This window comes from Muntiacus reevesi, chromosome 6, assembly GCF_963930625.1.
Source record: "Muntiacus reevesi chromosome 6, mMunRee1.1, whole genome shotgun sequence".
Taxonomy (NCBI): Eukaryota; Metazoa; Chordata; class Mammalia; order Artiodactyla; family Cervidae; genus Muntiacus; species Muntiacus reevesi.
The window spans coordinates 87662226-87672803 of NC_089254.1; positions in this window are offsets into that span (position 1 = coordinate 87662226).

The window sequence follows — 10578 nt, forward strand, 5'->3', positions numbered from 1 at the left end:
AGGCAAGAATACTGGAGTGGGTTGCCATGCCCCGCTCCAGGAGGGCGAGATAGGCTGGGAGATTATCCATCTGCCTTTGTCTACCGAGCCCTTCGCCTGTTCAACAGAATCTCTTAGACAGGAGGAAAACAGATTTCCCTTAGCCCTTACCTGTCATTGTCTGAGGAAGGAACAGATAAGACTGCAGGCTCTTTAAGGAAAAGGACCTTGTTTTCCCTCGCCTGGGGTACCCCATAACCAGGAAGTGGGACTGAGCACACAGATGTGCAAACCTCTGTTCAGCTACTAACTAAAAAGCATACTTTTTCCTCTTTCAAAATTGTTATCATCATTGTCAGCAGTAATTGAGCACCTAGCAGAGTTGGCAAGGAAAAATAAGCGTCCTTCCCCTCAGGCAATTTCTTTAAGGAGATAGAATAGATAGAACATAAGCAGTTGACAAAAATCTGTTTTATTAAATATATTTTTACCAAAATGTGACAATTTGAGGGAGCAAATGGTAAATGCTGAATGTCTGTGGGCTGAGATGCATTTAAAGGAGGCGGAGTCAAGGGTCAGAACTTTCAGCAACTATTTCACAAAGGAAATTGAATTATGCAATAAAAAGACTTTGGGTTTTATCCTGCCTAGTACCTTTTCCTATAGTGTACTCACCTGCTCCCCAGATTCAAGATCAAAGCACAGTTTCTCTGACACCCATACATGAAATCTTGTCACTGTGAATGCCGTTATAGACAATTATTTTTGCTATAGACTGAATGTTTGTATTTCTTCAAAAGTCATATACTAAAACCTAATCCCCAGTGAGATGGTATTTGAGGCGAAACTTTTGGGAGGTGATTAGATCATGAAGGTGGAACCTTCCTGAGTGGGATTAGTGTCCTTATTAAAGAGATCTCAGAGCGCTCCCTCACTCGCTCTGCCATGAAAGGACATCATGTCTATGAACCAGGAAGTGTGCTCTCACTGGACATCAAACCTACCAGCTCCTTGATCAGGGACTTCTCAGCCTCCAGACTGAGGGGGGAAATGCTGTTGTTTAAGCCACCCAGTCTATGGTGTTTTTGTTACAGCAGCCTGAATGGACTAGGACCATTTTATATAACAAGATTATTACCATGTTCCTACAGGTTTCTCAAAAAGGCAGGAGCAGGCTAAACTGTACACAGTGATGAAGTCATTTTTCTGGTCCCTGTTTGTGAACTGATCATTCTTTACAAAGGAGGAGTCAACACACAGGTTTATGACCGAACAGGAGAGGTGGTACAGCAAAGAGAACTAGGATTGGCAGTTAGGTGAGCCTTGGTTCAAATTCAAGCATTTTACTATATAATTACCTAAGTCAATGTTTCTCTGAGCCTCAGTTTCCGTATTTATTTATTTTTTGGTTGAGTCAAGAGGTTTATGGGATCTTAGTTCCCTGACAAGGGATTGAACCCACGCCCTCTGCAGTGGAAGCCTAGAGTCTTAACCACTGGACTACTAGGGACATCCCTCTTCATCTTACAAATGGAGTTATAATATATATCTCATATGCTTTGCCATTAGTGGAATAATACAGGTAAGCGTTCTGTGTAATTTTAAGCTGAGTAAGCTATGGTTACAAATATTCTGCACTTTTGACCCACAACTAAATGAAATATGTTGTAATTTCTATTATATCTTCATTAAATAAATGCTTGTTTGGCACCTCCATGTGCCAACTGGATGCTGAGAATACATGGTGAACAAGATGGTCATTGTCTCTGCTGCCGTGAACCTTAACGTCCACTGGGGCAGAAAGACAAACAGGCAGTGAGAGCACGATGTAAGAAGGGCTCTGGCCGGCAGAACGGCCCTTCACACAGGCCAGACTCCTGGACAACACACAGAACATAGCCAGTTGTTCTGAGAAAGACATGTCAGGGTCCACTTCAAAGGTCCCTGGAAGTAGGCAGAATATGAAAACTAAATGACACATATACATGCTGAGTGGGTTCCCCCCGTGACTGAGACCTGTGCTCACTACAGAGCGGTTCTGTCTGCTCTCCGGAGTTTGTGGGCTACAAATGAAGTTTGTTAGCCAACTATTCATTAAGACAATCCCATAACCTGAGGGCCTCAGTGTGTCCTTTGAAAGGATTTTACCTGTAGTAGAGTCTAGATCAGCAGTTCTAGGATATTTGTGATGTCTGGGGACATTTTTGAATGTCATGACTAAGGAGGGAGGAGTGGTTTACTAGTGTCTGGTGAGTAGAGGCCAGAGAAGCTGCTAAACTCCTACAGTGCACAGGCAGCCCTCCACAACAAAGAATTTTCCAGCCCCAATTTCGGTAGTGCTGGTGTTGAGAGACCCCAGTCCAGAGGAACTATTTGAAGAAATCAGAACTAAAGAAAACTACTAAATTTTCCTAAAGCCACAGGACAATGAACGGTTTTGGTTACATGAAAGAGCTATGTATCCTTACTGGACCTCCTCATCTGAGAAATGAGAATGTTGGATTTGATCTCTTACAAAGTCTTTTCAAGCTTGAAAGTATATGAATCAAATACTTTTATAGGATTAGAATGCAATTAACATAGGGCTATAAGATTGAAGGATGGCGGTCAGTCCAGGTACAAGTGTGTCTGCATTTCTTTACCTTCCAGACTTCCTGAAGTCAGGTGCATAGTCCATTCATCAAAAATGTATGGCAAAGAAGAGAAAAAAAGAAGAAAAATGTGTGGAACACCTCCTATGGGCAAGGTGCTATGCTTAGGTGTTAGAGTGGTATACAAAGAGAAATTCAATAGAGGACTTACCTTAGAGTTATCTACAACAGAGGAAGGCAGAAAAAGTAATTCTAACTATAATATGGGACCAAATCCAATGGAGGGGAGAAGACCAATGTTTATTCAGTATATTTGCATCAGACACTAGGATAGATCTTTGCATATGTTTCTCATTAATTCTGCTTCCCATTATTTATTATTTCTCAGGCAAAGAAACCGAAGTTCAGGGGGACTAAGCAGTTTGTCCACAGGCATAGAAAACAGTGATGATTGCTGGCGTCCAGGAAAGATGGTGGGCCTGTTTATTCCTACACTTGAGCTTTTAAATATCTTCCTAGTAACTCTCATCTTCTTGTACAGAACCTGACACCACCAGTGGAGAATCTAATACAAAGTATATAGCCCATTGCAGAGGAATTCAAAAGATAATGTAGATTATTTTGTGATTCAGATTTTAATCCAGATATCACTTGAAATAAGCAGTTTAGCTTGGAAATATTTTTATTGTGGGCTCCATTTATTATAACAAATTTTCTGAAGTCAACATAGCTCAGTTCCTTGCTAACAATTGTTCCTCAAGATCTAATGGTGGGAAGAGAGTGGACTGACCTTTTGGAAGCGAATATGAATATCGCCATCCCATAAAAGTGTAACTCAATGCTAAAGGTAGCTATCATAATTATTCCACTTGTACTTCTTAAAAAACTTTTTGATTCTGGAGTATAGCCAATTAACAATGTTGCGAAAGTTTCAGGTACACAGCAGTCCAAAGCCATATATACACATGTATCCATTCAGCCATATATACCCATGTATCCATTCTCTCCAAAACCCCACTCCCATTCAGGCTGCCACACAACATTGAGCAGAATTCCCTACTTGCACTTTTAACATTTGCAAAGTGTGCATTGATTTGTTCAACAGAAATTTGTGAAGCACTTGATGCATATAGCAGTGTGTTAGTCACGTTAGGGCACTGAAAGAAAATGACATTTTGAAAGTTAAACAGTAATATAAAGTAATGGTTCCCAGCTGGAGACATTCTTGGCCCAGTGTTCCTTTTGGGGTGTCTGAAGACATTTTTGGTTGTCACAGCCAGAGGAATAAAAAATTATCCAGAGTAAAATGTCAATAGCTCCAAATTTGAGAATCCCCAATATAAAGGAATTACATGCTTATTGATAATGCCAGTTCAATTTACAGAAGTTGTAAGCAGAGGCCCAACACTATAGCTGGGGTAATCAAGGACAGTTTCACAGAGAAAAAAAGTTCCTGCCTGGGTCTTTGAAGAAGTTAGGATTTAGGAAGGGAGGGGGCCTGGCGTAGGAGGTTTCTGGAACAGTGAGCAGGCCATCCCTGATGGAGCATTATCTCCACTCCCCAGTCTATGGGTTGGGTCAGCCTGGTAGTGCCACATCTCCATGTGACATATGGGAAAACTGCAGCAGAGAAAACTTGAGAGCAGATCCTGGGATGGTCTCTCTGAGGTGGAGAAGAAGCCAGTCCTCCTGTTGCCCGGGCCCTGGGCTGTCTTCGCTGTAGTCCACCTCCTCTGAGCCATGGTCCCACCCAGAACTGGGATCTGCCATCGGAAGCAAAGAAAAACTTCCTTCTGTCCTGAATCCAGTTGTCCTACTCTGGAGCATCATTATTTCTTTATTTGAAAGGACTCCCTATAGAAATCTAAATACACACACACTCTTATGCTTCTCAAGCCAGAAAAGAAGAGAAAGCCTGGTAGAAAATGGAATCAGGTTCTAAAGAACACAAACACAAAATTAACGGAATCAGTCAACAGACTAACTAGGGGAAGAGAAGTCAGAGGTTCAATAGAAAGAGAGCAACTTTCGGCTGGCTGTGCTAAGGTCACCATAAAGTGGTAGAGGCAGGGGGGAGGAACAGGGACCGGTAGATCTTCTGTATTGTCAGAGCAAGTGAAATGGGAAGGAAATTTCACCTGGCGGAGGGAGAGAACCATGAGTTTTGCACTCAGACACTCCATAAATGTCCAATGAGGATGATGGCTGACGCTGATCTAAGGACAGAGGTTCCAGGGTCCCCAGGCATGATCACAAAGCCTATTACTGAGTCTGATCTAACTGCCTGGAGTCTCTCCTCTCTGGTCTACATTTAGGGAAGAAAAGATCTGGAGGCAAAACATCAGGAGCAGGGGCAGAAAAGGGTGGAAAGGAGAGCAGAAGGCAGGTGTTCTTGGCCGGCTGAGATGGCTTGCCGCCTGGACTTGGAGAAAGCACCCTGGGGGTTGCCAGGGGCAACTGCAGGCTTTGCAATGGCAAGGAATCATCTACCTGTGCCCTAGATGTTAAGAAGGAGGGGCCTGAGGTCAGGGAAGAAGGAGCACCCTGGAGATTAGAGAGATTAGAGGTCCAAATCTGGGTCTCTCTCCAACCCCTGCCAGCCACCGACATCCAAAGATGGTGCCAATGGGAGGAGGTGCAACCCACATGAAGGTCTCATGACTGTTTTCCCTCATTCCTCCTTGTTCCAGCCCTGGCCTCCAGGGCTTAAATAGCTTGACAGCTTTGCCATGTGTCATCCAGTTATTGATTGCCTTTCCATCTCCAGTGAGGACGAGGTTCTGGTTGCTCAGGATTGGTGTATGGGTGAGCCTGCAGTGTGAACTGCGGTGGTGGGTAGAAGTCACTGGTCCGGTAAATATCTATGCCAAGACCACAGCAACTCCTCATGCCCACACCCACAGCATCCTCTGCACCAGATCCCCCACTGAGATGCCCTCGCCCGAAGGGGCACAGGTGGCACCAAAAGCTTTTCTTTGAGGACAGCCTGTCCACCTTCCCACGCTTTTATTTCCAACTATTTCCCAGCCTGGCTGCATAAGAAAAATGTAAGCAATGTGCAAACTGCACTTTTCTCCTGCCTGGGAGGCCCTGACATTATCACAGCCATAACAAACCCCGGCCTTCACCCCAGCCCACTCCTGCCTCTTGCCCAAGGCCCTGGCAGAGGGACCCAGAGCACTGATAGGGTCAGTGTGGGCCCAGGGCACCAGGGCAGGCCCCCACCCTGTTCATTGCATTGCCTGGCCTGGGGAATGGCTACTGTGGGTGCTTGTCAGTCCCCAGGGTGCCCCGAGGGAACTGAAGGTGGGAAGGGGAGGTTATTCCTCTCCAGGGAGAGTGGGGGGCTGGGGCCCAACTTTCCCAAGTTTGAAAAGAGCTCCACCCCCACCTCCCTGCCTGCCAGCCCCTGCGTCTTGCCTCCTGCCAGGTCACAGTGGGCAGCAGGACAGAGAGCAGGGGAGAGAGGTGAGTGGGGCCCCCACCTACTCCTTGGGGGGAAGGCCTGGATACTAGGGGGAAAGAAGATGAGGGGGAGGACCCAGTCACAGGAGTGGGGAGTGGTAGTCCCAGACCCACCTCGCCTCTCCAAGCCTCCCCCCATCCCCAGGCATAGCCTCCCACTTGCCTAATTCATCCAAGGGCACATCTGAAAGTGTCATCCCCTCCCCCCTGCTCCCAGGCCTTGAGACCCTGCTGATTCCTACAGGCTAGACTCCCTCCTGCCCCATGCACTCACCCCAGTGACACTCTGGGGGATGCTTAGAGAGAAGTTATCTGTTCTCCTGTTTCCACCCCTCCCCCCAAGCACTCCACTCCCACCTCAGCTCCCTCCTCAGGGTGAGGACTGCTCAGCTCCCTTCTGGAGCCTTGGGCCCCTTGGCAAATCCCCAGGGCCCCTCACAAGCTTCAACCTCACCTGGTTACCTACAGGCGAGCCCTGTATCCACAGTACTGCCTTCCCTTCCCTTAGGTGCGTCTGCAGCTCAGCTGAGGGCCGCTGGCTGGGGAGGGCTAAGGCACCAGAGGACCAGAAGGCAAGCTTGGGGGTGAGAAGGGGAGGCAGCAGCCCTCTTCTCTCAAAGGTGCAGAGGTGGCCTGAGGACCCCAGGCCAGGGTGAGGTTGAGTTGAGAAGAAGTTCTAGGCTTCTCCCTATATACACTGAAGACAGGAAAAGGGGCATCATATCTGTGGTCCTAAAAAGCCTGGAGAGGCTCTGCCTTAGCTTCCAGCCAACAAAAAGAACTCTCCCAAGACCAAGAGCATATTTATGAAGTAGTTTGAAAACTTAAATCACCACTAATCTGTAGCAGAGTGGGTTTCTGCCTATGGCCAGCTCACTGACAGCTCTGGCATAGCCTCACTGGGGGCTGGCTTGGGGAGTCAGGCCCTGGCACCTGGTCCCAGCCCCGGGCAGTATGTCTGTAACAGCTTAAGCAGGTGGTAGCTGCTGCAGCCACGCTGAACTGGGACCTGTCTGCACAAGTGTATGTCCACTCCCTGGCCCACCACATCTTGGCCTCTGCTTCCTGCTACTTCATCATTTGTTTTTCTGAAGCTTGATTGTCATTGTGATGGAAGATGTTAAATGCTAGGTGAGATAACAAATGAAGTTCAGTTACTTGAAAGTGCTTTGACAAATGTCAAAAGCTGCACAAACACATTATTACTCTTAGTATTTCCATCCATCAAGGAGTGTCATAAGTCCTCGCCAGACTGGGAGGGATTGAGAGTTCATCTGATCCAGCTCTTTCACTTTGCAGATGAGAAACATGAGGCTCAGTGCAGTGAACTGGTCTTTCCAAGACCACACGAAGGGGTTCAGCTGGATCTAGCATCCTGGCAGGAGCTAACTGTCCACTGAGCATCCACTATGCTATACTCTTTATTTGCATTGAGTCATTCCACACAACTACCTATCAGATATAAATATTCATTTTATAGATGAGGAAACTGGCTGAGGACGGGTTAAGTTCACTTTTTAAAATTGAAATGTAACTCACATATAAAACTCATTTAAAAGTCTACAACTCACAACAATATTGTAAAGTGATTAGCCTCCAAATAAAATAAATTAATTTTAAAAAAGTCTACAATTCAGTGGTTTTTAGTATATTCACAAGCTTATACAACCATCACCACTATCTTATCACCTCCAAAAGAAACCCCACACCAGTTAACAGTCATTCCCCTCTCCCTCCAGCCTCTGGCAACCACTGATCTACTTTCAGTGTATAAATTTTCCCATTCTGGACTTTTCATATAAATGGAATCAAACAACATGGGGCCTCTTCTATCTAACTTTCAATTAGCTTTATTTTTTTAAATATTTTATTTATTTATATTCTTATTTGGCTGCACTGGGTCTTCATTGTCCCAGAGACACATGGGGATCTTCAATCTTTGTTGCAGTATGCAGATTATTTTTAGTTGTGACATACGTGATTTCGTTTATTTATTTATTTTGTTGGAGGATGCCAACTCTTAGTTGTGGCATGCGGGATTTGGTTCCCTGACCAGGAGTTGAACCCAGGCCCCCCTGCATTAGGAGTGTGGAGTTTTTGCCACTGGACCACCAGGAAGGCCCTCAATTCACTTTAAACATGTTATTTATATGCTGTAAAGTTCACTCTTTTTGCTAGGCAATTCTGAGTTTTGATGATTTTTAGAGTTACATAACCACTAATACAATAAAAACATCAGAGAGTTCCCATTACTTTATGCTGCCTCTTTGTAGCCAGCAGTCCCCCACTGCCACCTCTGGTCCCTGGCAGCTTCTAATCTGTTTTCTGTTTCCATGACTTTGTTGTCTCCAGAGTGTCCTAGAAGTGGAATCATACAAGTGTAGCTCTTCAAGTCTGACCTTTTTCACTTAGCATAATGCATTTGAGATTCATCCAAATTGTTGCCTATATCAGGAGTTCCTGCAACCACAGGTTGTTAATTCACTAATCATCTGTAATTATGAATGAACCTCTATGCTTTCCTCATAGCTCAGTCGGTAAAGAATCTGCCTGCAGTGTAAGAGTCCCGGGTTTGATCTCTGGGTCAGGAAGATCCCTTGGAGAAGGAAGTGACAACCCACTCTAGTATCCTTACCTGGAAAATCCCATGGACAGAGGAGCCTGGAGGGCTGTAGTCCGTGGGGCTGCAAAGAGTCAGGCACGACTGAGCGATTAACACTTCACTTCAAACATTCATGACAGTCGCCCTCTGTATCCACAGTATGCAGCCAACTGGATATCCGTATGTTGGAAAAAAAGAATCCAGAAAGTTCCTGAAAGCAAAACTTGAAATTTGCCACATGCAGTTTATTTACATAGTATTTACATTGTATTTACAATGATTTACATTGTATTCCTTAACCTAAGTAATCTAGAGATGATTTAAAATATATGGGAGGATGTGCCTAGGTTATATGTAAATTCTCCACCATTTTACATAAGAGACTTGAGCATGCGTGGATTTGGGTATCTGCAGGGGGTCCTGGACCCAATCCTCTGAGGACACTGAGGGATGAGGGTTACAGGTTTTTATGTTAAACATAAAGTTCCATATCTCTTGGGTAAATAGGAGTGGAATTGATGGGATACACAACAACCGTTGTTTAATTTTATAAGAAATTAAACTGTTTTCCAAAATGGCCATATAATTTTCCATCTCCAGTTCTAACTGCTCTGCATGCTTGCCAGCATTAGATATGGTCAGGGGTTTTTGCTTGCTTATCTTTTTGCCATTCTAATATAAATACATATGAAGAGGGCTTTAAAAATTGCTTAAAATCATACTTAGAGTGAGTGGCATAGCTGATGTGTGCATGTGCCTGCTCAGTTGTGTCTGGCTGTTTGCGACCCCCTGGACTACAGCCCACCAGGTTCCTCTGTCCATGGAATTTTCCAAGCAAGAATACTGGAATGGGTTGCTATTTCCTACTCCAAGGGATTTTCCTGACCCAGGGAAGGAATCCATGTCTCTTGCGTCTCCTACATTGGCAGATGGATTCTTTACCACCGCACCACCTTTTAATTGTAAACTGTCTCCAAAAATCCATTCCTCTTCTTTTACACATACCGCTCCTTAAGTAAGCCAGTTCCTCTACCCTGACTCAGAACAAGTGGCCTGTGAATCCACTCTGCCAGCCAGAACAGCACAGATCATGTTGCAGTAAGAAGAGCAAAATCCAATCACCAGTGACTTCAAACAGCAAAGGTTTCTTTCTCATTTATTTTGCATATTCTCTGTGGATCAAATGGGACCTCTACTCCAAGCTCTCCTCACTCCAAACTAAGGCTGAAGGAGCAGCCACTCTCTGGAGTGTTGCCACTTGCTGTGCAGAGGGGAAGAGAGCTCAGAAGGGCTCACAAAGGCAATTAAACAGTCCAGCCTGGAAGTGACACCATCACTTCCACTTCTACCAGATTGGCGATATCCTGTCCATAGCCATTCCCAACCACTAGGAACCAGAGACCAGGCAGTGCAATCCTAGCATGTGGCCAGAAGGTAGAAAGGAGGAAAAATTCGGTGAACAGTCTTAATACCTACTATATATATAACACATAACTATTGATAATTTAGAAGATGCAGGGTAACAGTAAAGGAAAAGGGGTTCATATAGAGTATCACATTATTCTAAAGGTTAGTCTTATCCAAGATTTTCAACATGCTTTTCACAGGTGCTGCCGAAAGCCTTGGCTGGGTACAGAGTTCCTGCCACTATACCGGCAGGCAGCTCTGCTAATATTTTCCCTGGATTCAGTAAGAGCCCACGTGACTTATAAAAACATAGTTTCCATTAAGGTCCAGCAGTAGCTGAAAATCCAGTCCTTCTGTCCCTTACTTCATCTCTCAGATTCATATTGTTATTCCAGTCCTGCCCTAACTCCCCTTGATTCGTGACTATGGACAAGGCCCTTCATTCTGGGAGTGGGTGCAAGGTACCCACTGATCTTCAGGGTCATAAAGTGGCAGGGCAGCTCATGTGAGATAGAGCAGGAGTTATGGGAAAGG